This window comes from Gopherus evgoodei, chromosome 15 (assembly GCF_007399415.2).
Source record: "Gopherus evgoodei ecotype Sinaloan lineage chromosome 15, rGopEvg1_v1.p, whole genome shotgun sequence".
In the NCBI taxonomy this organism is placed as follows: domain Eukaryota; kingdom Metazoa; phylum Chordata; order Testudines; family Testudinidae; genus Gopherus; species Gopherus evgoodei.
This window is the reverse complement of record NC_044336.1, coordinates 742,048-761,811: the sequence shown is the minus strand read 5'-3', so window position 1 is coordinate 761,811 and position 19,764 is coordinate 742,048. Positions and strand designations below refer to the sequence as shown.

Here is a 19,764-nt window from a genome sequence, read left to right as displayed (position 1 = left end):
AGCAAAGAGTCCTGTGGCACTTTATAGACTAAGGGACATATTGGAGCATGAGCTTTTGTGGGTGAATATGTGGAAGAGGAGCCCTGTGTAGCTACTCACTGATGGAAATTGTTCAGTCAGAGCTAACTCCACGGCAGAGATCAGAGACCCCTGCCCTGTTCAAATGGAAACATTGATCATTTGTGGGTAGGAAGGGTGGTGGGAGATGAGGCAGAGAGGATGGAGCTGTGTTTGTGGGTTCAGTGCTGATAGCCACATAGCACGGGAGCTGGATGACTTATTTGTCAGATAGATCATGGGTGGAGGGAGCAGGGTTCTTGAAGGGAATTCGTGGATTGTGTGAGGATTTGTGGGAGTGAACAGCATATGATGGGAAGTGAGCTGGGGATGGGGTCTGCTTTTTATTTCAGTGGCCCTTGTGATGTGAGCTGGATAGTCTCAAGGCAGTTCCTAGCAGGATAGGCATCCACACAGGAAAACCATTTTCAGGATCCATTGTCTCAGCAAAGAGGCCAAGGAAGTGAATGGGCCTCAGATAATGAGTTCTTTGCTGCTTGCCTGGTGTACAACTTGTGAGGACCTGCATGGAGGATAACTCTTTGCATATTATTTACTCAGCAAATTATTCAAGCTCCATTCCTGTTGGAGACAGCAAACTGCAAATTCCTCTGATCTACTGCCTGTGTGAATTCACTTGACATATTTGGGGGGGGGGTTGGATGGTGAATAGTTTGCAGCAATATTTGATAGCAGTCAACTGCTTTGGTTAGTGATGATTAGACACATAATATTTTCCCAGTTCCCTGGCACCAAAGGAATAACTTGTGACGAGTAGAGGGGCTTGAAGAAGCTGTTGTGAATGACTCGTGGAGAAGGACAGTTTAGCAGGGTAGGAGAGAAGTTTAGGAAGGTAGATCATTGTAAACCTCTACCGTAAGACACCACTGGCTTCACTTCTGGGGCATCATCTCTGGATAACTGAGGCTGCTGTCAGATTTATTGGCAGGGTGCAGGCTTTCAATGTAACTTTCTCTTGCCACATTTGCACCCCATAATCTCATATGTGTCCAGGGTCCAGTCAGGAGTGTCTCAGTGTCAGGGCTCTAGTGAGAATTTGGGAGTCCTGTCGCTGTTCCTCCTTGGTGTTAAGCAGGGTCTTAGGTTGTTTTATATATCAGCCTCTACCATTTGCTAGCACACAATGAAGAAAAATAATCATAGCAGCAGAGGGTGGAGAAACTCCTCTGCCAAACAGCCATGCTTAAGCCCCAGGCAGCATGCAGCCAGCCTCAGCATTGGCACTTGCTTAGGATTGTCGTCACAGCCATGCATCTCTGCCAGCTGCCAATCACCACGATCCACCACACAGAAATACTGCTTGGCCAAGCCTGCTGTGTCCAGTGTCATAGGGGAGTCAGGCACTGGGGGACCCCTCTTCATCACAGATGAAGTATTGCAGGCTGTCAAGTCGGAGGCTGACGAGAACGGAGCCAGCATGGCTGGGGAGGCAGGCTCATCAGGGGGCGACACGCTTTCAGACTACTCTTCTGGGATGGATGGGGAAGCTCCCCTGGAGGACATGGAGGAGCAGAAGGAGGGCTAGCGACGAGGTGGGATGCGCTAGCACGTAGGAAGGGGGTGCCCAGCATCAGATGCTGATAGCCTCATATTTCACCAGTGTCCAAAAGTGGGGGAAACCACAGGGAACAGCAGGGCAGAGCACAATTCCCACAGCATTACCCCCATCACATCCAGCATGCATGCGATGGCGACGCAGGGTTCAGGGCCTGGGAGATACCACTGGCAGAAATCATGGATCTGGGATTATTTCTCCATTGACCCTGGGAACCAGACGCATGTCACCTGCATGATCTGCCAGCAGATGGTTAAGTGTGGGACTGATCCCAAGCGCCTGGGTATGTCATCGCTTGGCAACCACATCAAGCACAACAACAGCATTGTCTACATGCGCCAGAAGAACATCGAAGGCCAGCAGCCCAGAGTGGTAGAGCTCCCCCTGACACCACGTGAGGCTGCACTGAAGTGCAGGGAGCAGAGTGGCACTGGCCAGGGCCCCCAGCATCACTAGGCAACCTGGGGGCTCTTACGCCCACCTGTCCATCGATGAGAGCCTGAAGAGGGGCACCAAGTACCATTGGGCCCACTCCCGGGCTTTGGCACTGAACGCTGCCTGTGCCAAGATGCTGGCCCTGGACCTCCTACCTTTCTCCCACGTAGAGGGCGAGGGCTTCAGGGAAATGATGGTGGCAGCCACCCCCCGCTGGCAGGTGCCCAGTCACTCCTGCGTCTCCAAAAGGCAGTGCCAGGAGCTGTGCCGTACAGTAAAAATTGCGGTGCTGCAGGCGCTGGGGGACTATGAGGGTGGCCTTGTGCACCTAACGGTGGGTATGTGGACCAGCGGTCAAACCACTGACTACATGTTCATCAGTGCCCACTGGGTGAGCATGAGCAACAGCAGCATCCTGTGCCAGCATGCCCCTTCTACATGTGCTGCCTGGAGAAGCAGCATGGAACCGGGCACGTGCTGGAGAGGCTGCGGGGGGTCATCAGGGAGTGGCTCATGCCCCTCTCCCTCTCGTCGGGCTTTGTGGCCTCAGATGATAGACAGCATGTGCTGCTGGAAGGCAGCTTCCCCCGCATCACCTGCCTGTCACACTGCCTGGGCCTGGTGGTGCAGGAGTTCCTGCACAGCAATGAGGAGGTGGACCAGGTGCTGGCAGCAGCCAGGAAGGTCTGTGCCCACTTTGAGCATTTCTATGCAGCCTGCCACCTGCTCTGGAAGCTGCAGGTGGAGAATCAGCTGCCACGGCACCAGCTGAAGAAGGAGGTGGTGGTGTGGTGGAGCTCCACCCTGCGCATGCTGGAGCGGCTGTATGAGCAGTGAGCTGCTGTCCAGGCCTTCTGCCTGCGCCACTCTGCCCAGGGCCTGCGGGCCGGTGGGCTGCACATGGCCCAGGCCGACTGGCCCCTCATCTGCATCTTGTGCCAGATCCTGCAGCCCTTTGACAACACCACCAAGCTGGCCGCCTCATCCACTTCTTGTGCCAGATCCTGCGGCCCTTTGACAATGCCACCAAGCTGGTGAGCAGGACTGATGCTAGCATCAGCCAGGCCATCCCGCTCATCTGCCTGCTTGAGAAGAAGCGCTCTTACTGGTGCAGCAGTAGAAGGGCAAGGGCGAGGAGACTGGCCAGGTGCTGGCCCACAGCCTGCTGCAAACCCTGCAGAGCAACTGGCAAATCACTGAGATCCACACTCAGGAGGACTATGTCCTGGCCACCTATGTGGACTCCTGCTTCAAGAACAACATGGCCTCCTTCGTGCCTGAAGGGGAGGGCAGTCTGCACCGCTGGACGCAGAGACTCATCAATGAGGTGGCCAAGAACATCCTGGCATGTCCGGGACCGAGGCACCAGCTGGAGACTGACACAGCAGGCAGCGCGAAGAGCAGTGCCACAGAACGGTGCAAGTGCCTGTGGGACAGCCTCAAGGACTTCAGGCCTCATCAGTGTGGCCCCAGTGCTACTGGATTCAGCCAAGGCTCAGGCGGCCCCGATTGTGGAGATCTACCTGCAGGACATCATGCTTCTGTCAGCCAGCGCTGAGCCCTTGGTGTATTGGCAGCTCAAGCGGGACGTGTGGCTGCCCCTCTTACAGGTGGCTGTGCAGCACCTGAGCTGCCCCCAATCCAGCCTCTATTCTGAGCAGCTCTTCACCATGGCAGGGACCATCATGCGGAACAGGCAGACTTGCCTCTCTTCTGGTAGTGTGGAGAGCCTGGCCTTCATCAAAATGAACAAACACCTGCTCCCCTGGGATTACTGGGTGCCAGAACATGCGGCTGGTGCCAGGGACAAAGCGACGTGGAACATGGAGGAGGAAGGGAGGAGGAGGAGCAGGAATGGACGATGAGGAGAAGGGGGAGGAAGATAATATGGAGGGACTCTGACCACTGATGCCACCTACTTAAGGTCCTTGGTGGTGGAAACCATCCCATGCCTGCCTCATTGATTCCGCGAGCCTACGTTGCCTTTCTTCACGGTGTTGGTGTCACTAGGCATAACCCTAGGTAACTCGAGAGGGTGGAAGATCACTAGTGCCGATGAAGCCCTCCTGCTCAGGCCTCAATGAACCAATGTTCCTCCATGTTAAACACTTTGTGTAACCTAGTGTAACCTAATATGTTAACAGCTGCAAAAGTGTAGTGTCAGCAGCCAGTGATTTGTTGTAACAGACTGGAGTTAGGCTGAAATGAACTCAAGGCCGCATTTAGATAAAATGTATATGTCTACAGCTGGATGGAAGAGGGAGGGGGGAACGGGGGACGAGCTAGTTAGCAGGTTTTATAGTAAACAACTCAGATATAAAAGAGAAAAGCCGCTTGTTTTAGGTGTGCATGATTTGAGGTGTTCGTCTCCTTGCACCGCTTTGAGATCTCAAATAAACTTTGTTTGCTTCTCCACCCTGGTGTTTTTATTGGTACGGCACACTGGGTGACAGACCCCCCCCCGTTGTTGCTTGGCCTTGGGCACTTTGTGCCGGCAACAGTTCTTGGCGCCCAAAGGTGGGCTCTAGGCTAAAATTAGCCTTGCCCGGATCCCTCCTGCTGGTCAATGGATCGCGGCAACGACCGACGCCCAGTGCACACCAGTGACTTCACCGGGGGCCTCGGCGGAGACGCAGTTCGACCGACCCCGGAGGGCACAACAGTGCAACGCACTCGAGTAGTGGAGAAGCAGTTGAGGGCAACGGTGAGGAACTGATCCCTTGGATAAGGTAGGAACAGTCCAGTAGTGTGGACTTATGCTCGAGGCTGGGGATGCTCAGTCGTTGTAATTCCCATTAGCTTTGGTTAGAAATCAGAGATGATAGAGCACCTACTGATTTATTAGCATATAATGGGTCAAGGGCATGGTATAGGGCGCCAAGTACGATGTACACCCTTAGAATGCATTTTAGTGAATTGGAAGGTGTTTGGCTCGGATCCGATGACTAAGAATAAACTGAAAAAGTTCTGTACAGTAGACTGGCCTCAATATTAACTAGAGGACCAGAAAAGATGGCCACCGGAAGGATCACTTAATTATAACACGATCCTCCAATTACTCCTGTTTTGTCAGTGAACAGGTAGCTTCTGAAGCTGTTTGTATGGAGAGCTCTTGTAAAAAAAAATCCCCCAGCATAGCTCCTGTTCTTCCCCCTCCCTGGCGGAGTGCAAGGATTCGAAAGCAGGTTGGGGATAGTGCAGGGACAAAGGAGGAACCTGTCTAGAAAGGGGAGACCCTATGTCCTAGTGCACTCTCTCCCTGTTGTAGCTAAAAAGCAAGATCAGATGCAGAATGGTACTGGGGGCCAGTGTGAGTGACTGTTACCGGAAGACGCCCAGAGTACCCTGTGAAGCACAAGCTCGTGAGCAGGACTACTCTAACGCAAGCCTGGTAACTAGTGGATCTTTAGGAAGTCTGACCCATGGTGGGCTGACTTGGCCTGGCATCGTCCAGTGAGGAAGCTACCTGGGTCTAGGAGTGTGTGTACCCATCTTCCCTTCCCCTTTCCTTTCCATGTGGACTACTGACAGTCTGATCATCTCACTGGATGCAATCAGAGTAAGCAGCACCATCTCCCAGAGACTAGCCGACGCTCTTTGCTGAAGGGAGGTGTAGGAGGGTCGTGGCCATCCTCGTTAGCCTTTCCTGTGTGAGTACCCTGAAGGGAAAAATCCTTAGTTTATGAGCCGCTGGTGTGTTTATTGGCGCGGCACACCGGACGACGGACCCCCCCGCTGTTGCTTGGCCTTGTGCACTTTGTACCGGCAACAACGGAGACCAATTGTACAATATGCTTTCATGGGAATGGGTGTGAGACGGGTGCAGAGCACAGCAGTGGGCCAGTCACCATCTGAGAACTCATTCCTCCCTGGCTTTGGTCTTGGTTGTGATTCATGGATGTTTGTATAGAGCTTGGCAAAAGGTTTCGGTCAAATAGTTCACCATGAAATGCAGTTTGGGGCAACTAATAACAAATTCAGGTCATATTCAGCAAATAGTTTCAGCTGAATAAAAATAAATTAGTCAAAATGGTTTATTTTGAAATTTTCAAAACAACATTTTGACTTTTCATTTCAAAGTGATGTTTCATTAGAAATTTAGCTGGATTTAATTTTTTTAAAAGAGTAAAAACACTTGAAAATTAAATGAAAAACTGAAAAAAAAATTACATTGGTTTGAACAAAATGTTTTGCTTGACCAGAAATGACATTTCCCCCCCTGATTTTTTTTGGTTCAGTCACTAATCTGGAAAATCAACTATTATTTCAGCTTTACATTTGTATTCTGCTGCGTCTTTCTGTCCAACTGCAATGGGCAGGTGTGGGGAGAGTGGCCCCATGGTTTTCACTGTAATTACCATTATCCATCTAGTGATATATCTGTGTATATATGTATATTTGTGCATAAATCTATATCTATCTGTCTATCTATATTATATATAATTTTTTTGCAGTGTTTTGATCTGTCGTGGGAAATTGTTGAGTATTCCCTGGAAAAAGGCAGTGTTATTGTCCAGTTTAAAACACTCCATTGGCTGTGAACCCCTTGGCACAAGTCAATGCTGCTGCTGACAGAGTGTTTCAGTTTATGCTCACTAACTTGTATAAAGATTTGGTCATCTACATTCCAGTCACTGGCTTGGCCTCAATGGTCTCTAGTCCACAGGCCATCAGCAAGGAAAGCTCTAGTGGAGAAATGGGGGTGGGAAAACAGCAAAGCCATTTTGGGGTACAAGGCCAATTATCTCTTTGGAAGCTCTGCATTACGAGGCCTCCTGGCCTTCGATTTACACAACCTGTCAGGAAACTGGCTGCAAAAAAACATGCACTAGCAGTGATTAGATTCTGGAATCTTTTTATACACAATCCCTTGTATGGCTGGTCTCTGAAACATTTCAAGAAAATGACCTTAAAATTAAGGCCAACATTTTCAAAAACTGGATGATTAAAATTAGGGGCCTAATGGTGAGATTTTCTAAAGGGTCTAAGCATGAGTCTGATTTTTCTGTGGAGTTTGTGCTCCTAATCCCTTTAAGTGCTTTTATTCAAGAAAATGAATTCAAACTGGGACAGGGCTATGAGGATGATCAGGGGAATGTAGAGCTTGTCTTATGAGAGGAGATCAAAGGGCTTGGCTTGGTTCGCTTAGCTGAACAAAGGCTGAGAAGAGGGGATGTGATTACTCTCTATAACTATAGCAAGGAAGTGAACAGCAGGGAGGAAGAAAAGCTATTGAAGCTAATAGACAGTATTGGCGCAAGAACAAATGAGGATAAACTGGCAGTGAATAACTGCAGACTGGAAATTAGAAGAGAATTTCTAACCACCAGAGGAGTGAGATTCTGGAACAGATTTCCAATAGAAAGAGTGGAGGCAACCTAACTAGTTTGAAGATGGAGCTTGATAAGTTTATAAATATGATTATCTGGTCGGGCTTCCTGTGATAGCAGGGGACTAGACTCGATGACAAGCGAGGTCCTAGAATCATAGGGTTAGAAGGGACCTCAAGGGTCATCTGATCTAATCCCCTGCCAAGATGCAGGATTTGTTGTGTCTAAATCATCCAAGACAGATGGCTATCCAGCTTCCTTTTGAAAACCTCCAGTGAAGGAGCTTCCATGACCTCTCCAGGCAGTCTGTTCCGTTGTCCTACTGTTCTTACAGTTAGCAAGTTTTTCCTGAGATTTAATCTAAATCTGCTATGCTGCAGTTTGAACTCATTGCCTCTTGTCCTGCCCTCTGTGGCAAAAGAGAACAACTTTTCTCCATCTTTCTTTATAGCAGCCTTTCAAGTATTTGAAGACCACTATCGTGTCTCCCTTAATCTCTTCCTTTCCAGATTAAACATACCCCATTCTTTCAGCCCTTGCTCATATGGCTTACATTCCATCCCTTTGATCATCTTTGTTGCTCGCCTCTGGATCCTTGCCAGTTTATGTACATTAGGGGTAGGCAACCTATGTCAGGTGTGCCAAAGGCGCCACGCAAGCTGATTTTCAGTGGCACTCACACGGCCCGAGTCCTCGTCACCGGTCCAGGGGGCTCTGCATTTTAATTTAAATGAAGTTTCTTAAACATTTTACAAACCTTATTTACTTTACAATAGTTTAATTGTATATTATAGACTTATAGAAAGAGACCTTCTAAAAATGTTAAAATGTATTCCTGGCACGTGAAACCTTAAATTAGTGTGAATAAATGAAGGCTCGGCACATCACTTCTGAAAGGTTGCCGTCCCTGATCTACATCCTTTTCTATACATTAGTGACCTAAATTGGACACAGTACTCCAGCTGAGGCCTAACCAGTGCCAAATAGAGCTTTACTATCCCTTCCCATGACTTGCATGCTATTCCTCTGTTAATTAATCCAAAATTGCATTTGACTTTTTTGCAATAGCATCGCACTGCTGATTCATGTTGAGGTTATGACCTACCACAACTCCCAGATCCTTCTCAGCCGTGCTGCTTCCAAGCCAGTTATCCTCCATTCTGTGTTTGTGCATTTGCAAACTTGATCAGTATGCTTCCTTTCTAAGAAAATCTCACTGTAATGCCATATGTTTATGTAGATGCCAAAATCTGGATTTAGGTGCTTAAGTTTGGGCACCAGTCTTTGAAAATAATGACAGACATGCAGCCACCAGAGATGTGTTTGGTGCTTTCTGCATATTGATTTCCACTCACTGTTCAATGCTAAATGAGTTCCTCCCCAATAATTTGAATAAAAGTATATATTTAAAAGGAGATGTATTCCTCACCCCAAAATACCTTAGGAACATAAATAAAAGAAGGTTATTTGCATTAATTTTGCATAATTCCCTGTGTTTATTAATGTGCTGTGAAGACACTATCTCTGAGACATTCTTTTTGAATAATTGTAGAGCAAAATTTGTAACTGTTATAGTTTATTTTCCAAAACAATGCTATCATTTTAATTGCCAGAAATGGTCTTTTATATGCTTTGCTGTCCAGAATACCCCTTGGACTCTGAGGTGCTGACAGTGCTACAATGGGAATTGAATGACTGACATGCTTCTAGTAGCTGCCCCAGGTTCCCTTGTCTCAGATCCGTCCCCACTGTCTGCGAGTGCAGGGTTTTGGAGGCAGTATTTCCTACTGGATAGAGTCCTACACTTTACTGGGGCTTAGGAGCCCTGGGTTCTGCTCCAGGCTCTGCCACCACCCTGCTGGGTAACCCTGGGAAGATGCTGCCCCTTCTGTACCTCAGTTTCCCCATCTGTAAAATGGAGTTAATGACACCAACTTCCTTTGTAAGTGCTTTGAGAGCTGCTGATGAGATGAGATGTACTGTATCAGAGCTAGTTGTTATTGTGTGCGGTTGGTAGCTAAGTGTGGTCTACTGGATGGGGCACTGGGCTGAGACTTCCTGCTGCCACTGACCAGCTGTGTGACCATTCACCCTCCTGCTATTGGTCTGCCTTGTCTTTTGGATTGTAAGCTCTGTCAGGCGGGAACCATTGCTCATGCTGTATCTATGCAGCAGCTGGCACAATGGGACCCGGATCTTGGTTAATAATGCTAATGTCAAATCCCTTTCCCACCCTGCTGGCCATAAGCCATGAGCTGCAGGTTGCAGATGTACTAACCCTCTATCTGTGTATGACCCTCACCTCCACAGGGTCTGAGCAGCTCATATCCCACCCAAAGCCTGCTCGACATTATTATCTCTATTCTTCAGACAGGGATCTGATTTGACTGGCCCAGGGACACACCGTGGGTATGTCTACACTGCAATGAAACACTAGTGGCTGGTCCAGGTAAGCTGACTTGGTCTTGAGGGGCTCAGGCTGCAAAACTGTGGTGTAAACGTTCGGGCTCAGGCTGGAGCCCAGGCTCTGCAGCCCTCCCCACTTCTGCGGTCCCAGAGCTCAGGCTCGAGCCTGAGACTGTCTACACTGCAGTTTTACAGCCCCATAGCCAAAGCTCCGCAAGCCCGAGTCAGCTACCATGGGCCAGACACTGGGTTGAATCGCAGTGCAGGCACACCCAAGGGTCAGGGACAGAACCAGGAATTAAACCTACAGCTCATGAATCCCACACAAGGGCCGTAGTCTCAAGCCCATCCTTCCTCTCATCCAGCCATGTCCTCAGTGCTGTACTCTCTGTAGCTCTCATCACATCTCTTCCTCTTGCACCCACAGAGCACATGTCCAGAGGTGCCCTCAGCAGCATGCCAAGGCAGTTTCAAAAGCCATGGACTCGAGCCTGCAAGCTGGTGGTTGACTTGCTGCTTAGCATCTGTGCAAGCACATACAGGTCTTGAGGTCAGCCAGAGCCCTATAGTATTACCCAGATAGGGTTGGGCTGTCATTCAGATCAGGTGTGTGATGGGGAAGTTTGTACAATACCTTCCCTTCCCCGCAGGATCCATCTGCAGGGCTGAATCTGGACAGCTGCATCTAAAAAGCACATGCTACTATTGCTACATGAATTGCTGGATCAGTGCCATTGGTCTACACCTAGTAGGGACTCTCAAACCTCTAGCTACGTCCTAGCTACTGAAGAAGGACAGGGCACCTCTGGGCCAGCGTGTTACACTCCAGCCATGAACAGTGAAGGATTCAGTTCTAGGCACTACTTGTGTATTTGAAGCATGAATGCAGGGGTTCCCTCTGGGTCAATTAGTTTAGAAAAGGGGAGTCATCGTTCCTGTTTTACCCCAGTTATTAACATCTCTCTCACTCCATGCTGCAACCCCATATCTGTGAGGCAGAAGGTCTGGGATGAGGATCAAATTGCACTTGGAGAGAGAACTGCAACTGACAAAATGTGTGAGACAGAAAAAACCCAAGCCCCATTGATGATGCCCTTGTTCTGTCTCTCCATTCTTGTCCCCCTTCAATGGGCACAAGGAACTCACAGCCTCACCAGCACAAATTAGGAGACACGGGGAGATGTGAGCTCACTCAGAGTAGGAGATAGAGACACTTTCAATGGTTTATCAACATCTCCCTAGCATTTGCCTCCTCTCTCTGGATTGCGTTCATCCCCTAAGGCCAAAACACCCACCACAGAATGCATGGGGCAGTGTCTTTCACCTCAGGTTCTTGAGTTCAACAACCAAAAGCTCCTTTAACGCACCCTTCCCTGCCTCCTCCACCACACCTCGCTCACAGTGGTTGTCCTTGGTCAGTGACGACCCAGAGTTCAGAAGTGCATCTGAGGCCTGGTCTACACTACGCGTTTATACCAAATTCAGCAGTGTTAAACTGAAATAACCCTGCACCTGTCCACACCATGACACCCTTCATATCGATATAAGGGGCTCTTAATATCGATATCTGTACTCCCCTACGAGGGGAGTGGCGCTCAAATCAATATTGCCATTTCGGAATAGGGTTAGTGTGGCCGCAATTCGATGGTATTGGCCTCTGGGAGCTATCCCACAGTGCACCATTGTGACCGCTCTGGACAGCAATCTGGAGTCGGATGCACTGGCCAGATAGACAGGAAAAGTCCCGCGAACTTTTGAATTTCATTTCCTGTTTGCCCAGCGTGGAGAGCTGATCAGCACAGGTGACCACGCAGAGCTCATCAGCACAGGTTACTATGCAGTCTGAGAATCGAAAAAGAGCTCCAGCATGGACTGCACGGTAGGTATTGGATCTGATCGCTATATGGAGAGAGGATTCTGTGCTAACAGAACTCCGTTCCAAAAGACAAAATGAAAAAACATTTGAAAAAATTTCCAAGGACATGATGGAGAAAGGCCACAGCAGGGACTTAGTACAGTGCCGTGTGAAAGTTAAGGAGCTCAGACAAGCCTACCAGAAAACCAAAGAAGCAAACAGAAGGTCCGGGGCAGGGCCACAAACATGCTGCTTCTACGCTGAGCTGCATGCAATTTTAGGGGGGTCTGCCACCAATACCGCACCCCGTGTCCGTGAATTCTGAGGTGGGGGTAATCTTAGCCGTGCCTGAGGATTCTGCGGACGGGGAAGATGAGGAGGAGGAAGAGGAGGACGAGCTTGCAAAGACCACACAGCAGTCCGTTCTCCTCAATATCCAGGAGCTTTTTCTCAGCCTGACAGAAGTACCCTCCCATCCCTCCCAAGCCACTATCTCAGACAATGAAGCCAGGGAAGGGACTCTGGTGAATGTACCTTTGTAAATATAAAACATGGTTTAAAAGCAAGTGTTTTTTAATGATTGATTTGCCCTGAGCACTTGGGATGCATTCGCGGCCAATACAGTTACTGGAAAAGTCTGTTAACATGTCTGGGGATGGAGCGGAAATCCTCCAGGGACATCTCCATGAAGCTCTCCTGGAGGTACTCCAGAAGCCTTTGCAGAAGGTTTCTGGGCAGGGCAGCTTTATTCTGTCCTCCATGGTAGGACACTTGACCACGCCATGCATGTAGCAAGTAACCTGGTATCACTGCATGACAAAGCCTAGCTGCGTATGGTCCCAGTGTTTGCTGGCATTCAAGCAATATCCATTCTTTATCTCGCTGTGTTATCCTCAGGAGAGTGATATCGTTCATGGTAACTTGATTGAAATACAGGAATTTAATTAAGGGGAGGGACAGAGATGGTTGGGCTGTTTGCCTGTGGCTTAAAAGAAATCCTTCCCTGCATTTAGCCAAGCAGGGGGAGGAGGGAGAGGGGTGATTGGTGCTGAGCTTTTTCGCTTTTGGCTAGCTGGAATCTTCCCTGCTACCAGCCATGCAGTGAGGGGAGGGTGGCTAGCAGCGATCTTCCATGATACCAGTCACGCAGTGGGGGGAAGAGTAAAGCGATCATCCTAGAGAATTGGATGGGGGTGGTTCTGCTGCTGTACGTTAGCAGGAGAGACGCAGCGCTCAATCGGCTTTCCTTGGTATTTGGGAAAAGAGGGCACTGGATATATGACGGCTGCAGAAACCGAAAGACAATGGCTTACTATGGCCGCACGCAAGCCAAATTCTGCTGCCCGGACCTGTGTCTGTAATCTCTAACACCAAAGCCTCAGGCACTCAATAGTAAGATGAAAAATACGACCTTGTAGTGAGATCACATGTGCTATGTAAGGTGAATAGTGTTGTTCACCGTAAAAGAGTATGACCATTGTTCTGTAAAATGTATCTTTTAAAATATTTCTCTTTTTTCCCTCCTTCCTGCAGCTGCAAATTTTTCAAGTCTCCCTTCTCTGTCCCGAAGGCTATCTCAGATAAGGTGGTGGAAAAAAAAGACGTGAGACGAAATGTTCTCGGAAATCATGGAAGTGACCCGCAATGAAAGAGCTCATCTGAATGAGTGGAAGAACGTGGTATCAAAGTACAGGAAAGATGCCAGTGACCGTGAGGACAGGAGGGATGAACGTGAGGACAGGAGGGACGCTTGAGATGAGAGGTGGCGGCAGGAAGATCTGAAGTGTCGGGATGCAACTCTGGGGCTGCTGCATGATCAAACTGACATGCTCCGGCATCTGGTGGAGCTGCAGGATCACAGAGTGCCGCTGCAGCTCCTGTATAACCGCCCTCCCAGCTCCCCAAGTTCCATAGCCTCCTCCCCCAGATGTGAAGAACACGTGGGGGGAGGCTCCGTGCACCCACCCACTCCACCCCAGTGGAGAGCCCAACCAAAAGGCTGTCATTATTTTGAAAATTTTTTAGTGGCCTTTCCCTTCCCTTCTATTCTCCTCCCAAACGCCACACGGGCTATCTTGTCAGTTGTCTCCCTCTTTTCATAATGAATTAATAAAGAATACATGATTTTTAAACAAGAGTGACTTTATTTCTTTAGGAAGCAAGCTGTAATCGAAGGGGGAGGGTGGGTGGCTTACAGGGAATGAGTCAATCAAGGGAGGGTGATTTCATCAAAGAGAAACAAACACAACAGTCACACTGTACCCTGGTCAGTGATGAAACTGGTTTTCAAAGCTTCTCTGATGCGCACTGCTTCCTGGTGTGCTCTTCTGATCAACCTGGTGTCTGGCTGTGCGTAATCAGCGGCCAGGTGATTTGCCTCAGCCTCCCACCCCGCCATAAATGTCTCCCTCTTACTCTCACAGAGATTGTGGAGCACACAGCAAGCAGCAATAACAATGGGGATCTTGGTTTGGCTGACGTCTGAGCGAGTCAGTAAAGTGCGCCAGCGTGCCTTTAAATGACCAAATGCACATTCTACCACCATTCTGCACTTGCTCAGCCTGTAGTTGAACAACTCCTGACTTACTGACCAGGCTGCCTGTGTATGGCTTCATGAGCCATGGCATCAAGGGGTAGGCTGGGTCCCCCAGGATAACTACAGGCATTTCAACATCCCCAACTCTTATTGTCTGGTCTGGGAAGTAATTCTCGTGCTGCAGCCATTTAAACAGAGTAGTATTCCTGAAGACGCGAGCATCATGAACCCTTCCCGGTCATCCTACGTGGATGCTGGTGAAATGTCCCTTGTGATCCACCAGTGCTTGCAACGCCATGGAAAAATACCCCTTGCAGTTTATGTAGTGGGTGCCCTGGTGCTCCGGTGCCAAGATAGGGATATGGGTTCCATCTATTGCCCCACCACAGTTAGGGAATCCCATTGCAGCAAAGCCGTCCACTATGACCTGCACATTTCCCAGAGTCACAACCTTTTGTAGCAGTAGCTTAATGATTGCTTTGGCTACTTGCATCACAGCAGCCCCCACAGTAGATTTGCCCACTCCAAATTGATTCCTAACTGACTGGTAGCTGTCTGGCATTGCAAGCTTCCAGAGGGCTGTCACCACTCACTTCTCAACTGTGAGGGCTGCTCTCATCTTGGCATTCTGGCGTTTCAGGGCAGGGGAAAGCAAGTCACAAAGTTCCATGAAAGTGCCCTTACACATGCGAAAGTTTTGCAGCCTCTGGGAATCATCCCACACCTGCAACACTATGCGGTCCCACCAGTCTGTGCTTGTTTCCCGGGCCCAAAATAGGTGTTCCATGGCTAGAACCTGCCCCATTACCAGTGTGATCTCCAAAGCACAGGGGCCTGCTGTTTGAGAGAATTCTGTGGCCATGTCCTCATCACTCTCGTCGCCACGCTGCCGTAGCCACCGCCTCCTCACCTGGTTTTGCAAGTCCTGGTTGAGCATAGACTGCATGAGAATGCGCGAGGTGTTTACAACGTCCATGACTGCTGTCTTCAGTTGAGCATGCTCCATGCTTGCCGTGCTATGGCGTCTGCACAGTTCATCCTGGAAAAAAGGTGCAAAACAGTTGTCTGCTACTTGCATGGAAGGAGAGGTGAGGCTGTACCCAGAACCACCCGCAACAATGTTTTTTGCCCCATCAGGCACTGAGATCTCAACCCAGAAGTCCAATGGGCGGGGGAGACTGCGGGACCTATGGGATAGCTACCCACCATGCAATGCTCCGGAAATCGACACTAGCCTCAGTACATGGACGCAGACAACCTAATTAATGTGCTTAGTGTGGCTGTGTGCACTTGACTTTATACAATCTGTTCTAAAAAATCGGTTTCCGTAAAAGCGGAATAATCTTGTAGAGTAGACATACCCTGAGTGAGTTCACCTCCCACTTGAAGGTGGGTGGGGGAAGAGACAGAAAAAGCACCTTACTCACTCTAGTGTCTGTGATACAGCATGGCCAGAGAGCAGCAGGAGAGTATTAGCAGGGAGCCTTATTCCCTGCAAGGGGAGGAAGGTTTGCTATAGATTAACTAGAGCACCTGAAGCCAATTAGAGCACCAGCAGTCAGTCATGTGCTAAGAACCCGCTGCTTCAGTCAGACAGTGTGGGAGCTGGAGCAGAGAACATTTTGAAGGAGTTGAAACAGAGAACAGTTTTGAAGAGAGACCAAAAGGAAAGTTTGGAGGAGAGCTGAGAAACCTAGGGTTTTTTTTGGCTAAGGGGCAACTGGCTTATGTAGAAGGAGGGCTAGAAGCCCCTTCACAAGCTGAAGGGCAGGAGAGGGAAGTAGCCCAGGGGAAGGAACTGCTAGTTCAAGTGGTTCACCAGAAACCTCAGGGCCCCTGGGTTGGGACCTGGAGAAGAGGGTGGGCCCAGGTCCCTCCCTCTCACTCCCCTCCTCAAGAACACCAGTGGGGTAATTAAAATACCAATTCAGAGGCAAGCAATGGTGCCCTGAACCTTCCCCAAAGAAGAGAAAGCGCGAGACCCAGCATAACAGTACTGGCAATTTGCCACATGTCCAACACTTGCTTTGGCATCACTGCTCTGCTGGTCACCCTGTCAGCTGCTCACTGTTTCACCAGCTGTTGCTGATGCACACCATCACCTTCTGCTGCTACCTGCTTCTCTACTGTGATCTCTTCAGGTAAGTCTTGAAGAATGACTTATCTCTGTGTGTGGGAACTTCATTGCTGAAGCATCCTGGGGAGAAATGTTGTCCCACAAGAAGTGGTTTCAGCTCTAGTGATCACTTAACAAAACAAGACTCCTAATAGAGCCCTAATTAGCTGTGTCTTTGAACAGTAGAAAGTGGCAGGTTAAACCATGTCCAGGGCTCTTAGACAAAGCCTACTCCTCCCACCAGGAACACCTATCCCCACCTCCTCCACAGAGATCTGGCATCTTGGCCCCCTGCTTAGCACGTTCAGTCCAGTTGAGGGTGACCCCCTCAATCAGGACAGGCAAAGCACAGTTCTGCTGTCCTTTACTCATACAATAAAGATAAGAAGATTGCATTACCCCCTGCATTCAGTACTAGAGTGATTTGTATCCCAATACCTGCCAAAGTTGATGACTTCAGCAACACAGCTCTCTCTGCTGGATACCTAGGCAGAGTGGGTGTGTTCATACAGTCTGGTCCCTGTGCCTTTCCCCTCCCCAGCTAGCTGGCAGGGGAGAGCTGAGTGTTGCCTTCTCAGAGCCTTTCTGATGGAGGCTGGGGCATGCCTAATCTGAGCTGGTATTTCATGGCTTGGTGTACGTTGAGCTGGGGTAGGTTGGGCCAGGATGTGTGTGTGAGGTCTCTGATGAAAACTCAGGCTATGACAAAAGAAGCTGGTGCTGCATTCCCCTGCATTGCCATCCCTGAGCTTGTGTAGCCGTGCTCACACTGCAGTAGCCAAGGGGCAAAGCACATTGGTGATTTCATGTTGTATTTGTATTACATCAGCAGTGACTAGTGCTGGTCCTGCACAGACACATACAGATGGACAGGCCCTGCCCTGAAGAGCCACAGGAAGGATCATTTCCCCATTCACAGCCAGGAAATTGAGACCAGCAAGACGAAGGACCTTCCTTGCTCAGGGCACACAGGGGCCTGGTGCCAGAGCCTGGAACTGAACACAGCTCTTCTGGAGCCCAGTTTGGAGCCCTACCAAGACCAGCCTGCTATCGGCTGTCAGCTGCTGCTGTAATATAAACCATTTCCCAGCCACCAGCTGTTAGATGAAAAGTCATTTGGCACCAGCCTAAATTCCCCTCTCTCCTCATCCACTGAGTTCCTCTTGTGACTTTCCTGGTTTATTCCTTCTTTCTCATCCCTAACCCTGGCCCAGTAGACAGGTGGCCATTAGTACATATGAGAGCTTGGACAAAGCTGGTATTTGTCATGCCATCACCCTACAGGGCCAAGAAGCGTTCCCACCCCACAGCTCCACCACTGCTAGTAGCAGGCAGCCCCATGGCAACATGGTGGCAGCACAGAGACTCCAGGCTCGTGGGAGTGATGCCCTGCTGAGAACAGATCCACTCCACAGCAAGCTCTGCTATGCCCCAGGACCTGTGCCAAGCTTGAGCCCATCCGGGGAGACTGACCTGGAAGTGTCTGGCTGGGGGCAGACAGCAATGCTGGCAGGGGAGATGATCCAGCAAAGCAGCAGTGAGTGATGGTGCATTTAGTGGGCAGGTGAAACCATTGGGAATTGTTCTATTCAACATTTGCAGCCCTGGGAGATGGTGGCCAGACTGCACCAGCTAAGCCAGGTAGCGGCTTGCAGGGGATTGAGATCTCCACCATGTGGCTGCTGTGGAGCCCTTCACCTGCAAACCCAAGGCTGTATGAATTGACTCAGCTAGTATGTTCACGGTGCTCGGAGAATGAAAGGCGCCCTAGCAGAGCCCAGTCTGGGAGTGATCTGGACAGGCTAGAGCTGCAGTGACTAGTTTACATACTGGGGCATGTGGCCACAGGGAGGCAGCACAGGAAAAGGCTAGAGCTTGTGTATTGGTTTACAGTTTTGAAAGCACTTAAGTGCAGGAACCCAGAGCCTCAGCTGGCATACATTGGCAGAAGAGCAACACACTCCAGTAAGGCAAAAGGATCTAGTGGCTGGGGCATGGGCCTAGGGCAGTGGATTCTCTTCATGGCTCTACTAGTGGCCTGGTGTGTGACCTCAGGCAAGTCACATCACTGCTCTGTGCCTCAGTTTCCCCACCCCCTCCTTTGATTAAAGCATTAAAAATCATGAATCAGATGTCCCAAAATCACGATAATAGTTTAAAATATTACTTAAAAAAATCAGCAGCAGCAGTATTTTGGACTAGTTTTCTTGGCCTTCTGGTTTTGAACCTTTCTGGCAGACTTAGTCATGTTTTCAAGCTTTTTGCTCCACCCATGGGGCCAGACAGCTTTTTAAAAGAAAGCTGAGCGTCTCCCATGTTCACGACTCCAGAAGCTGGGGATTTAAGAAATCACCAAATATGACAAAACTCACAATACAATTGTGAGAGTTGTGCAACATGGCATCTGTCACTATGTCCACGCACTGTGGGGCTCTGATATTGTTTCAGGTTGCTGTGTGCTACCATGATCTAAGTTTAAAAAACAACATACTGTGAAGTGAGGATATGCCCTATGCTTTTTATTAAATGAATCCCAAGCCTCTGAAGGGCCAATCGAGTGCTCTACCTGCTGGACAATCCTACGCCGAGGTCCCAACTACATATCCAGAGCGAGATTTTCTCCAGCTCCAACTCAGCACTGGGGAGCCAGAGGAAGGTGATGGGGCTGTCAGAGAGCTTCTTATGGCTCCTTGTTTCATAAATTGCATCTGCTCCCCATCAGCATAAGCTAGAGCAGCTTGGGGATTGTTTTAATACACATCAACTATGGTCCTTAAGGGACAGCATGCCAGTTGTGAATTGACAGGGGTGCAGCTGTGCTCTGCCCTGCCCCCAAAGCTCTGAAGGAGCCTGGCTAGGTGCCAGGAAAGCACCAGGCCCCAGCCCCAGGGGAACCATCAGCTGACTAAGGTGAAAATCGAGGAGAGAAGCAGCAATCTCTCAGAGGCTGAGAGGTACAGTTCAGCGGCCCTTGTCCTGGCAGCTCATCCTGTTTACTTGGAGGAATTTCATCCTTTTGAAGAGGAGTTGCTCATTTCCTGGTTTATTTTAAATCCTGTACCTGCTCTCGGTTCTAATCCCACTTGTAGGGTGGATCCTACTCCTAGGGGTCTGATCTAGTCTATGTACATTTCTGTGCCCCACTTATCACTATGGTAGCAGAGCTGCTTTTCTGGAGCAGCCAAGTATCTGCTACCTGCAAGATGACTTTTGCACTGACTGGAACTAGTACTCTAAGGTCTCAATGTTTCTGTCCTGTCGCCCTAAGTCAACCAGAGCAACTGGCTTGAAATTGAGACCCTGGATGGGAAAGGCCCTCTACCCCATTCCCTGACCAGTCCCCACCCGACCGCAAAAAGTAGTCAATGGAGAATGACCATCAAATGGGTTTTTTTTCTAGGTGTTCAGCAGGGAGGGGATTTAGGCCCAAAACTATTCAACAGTTTCATTAAT

General features: G+C 49.4%; 1 protein-coding gene across 1 annotated transcript in view; it reads left to right on the top strand.

The window, feature by feature from the left end:
* The window catches only part of LOC115635670 (zinc finger protein 436-like), a 340,481-nt gene that overhangs the window by 68,693 nt on the left and 252,024 nt on the right, over positions 1-19,764 (top strand). The gene's annotated exons all lie outside the window — the stretch shown is intronic.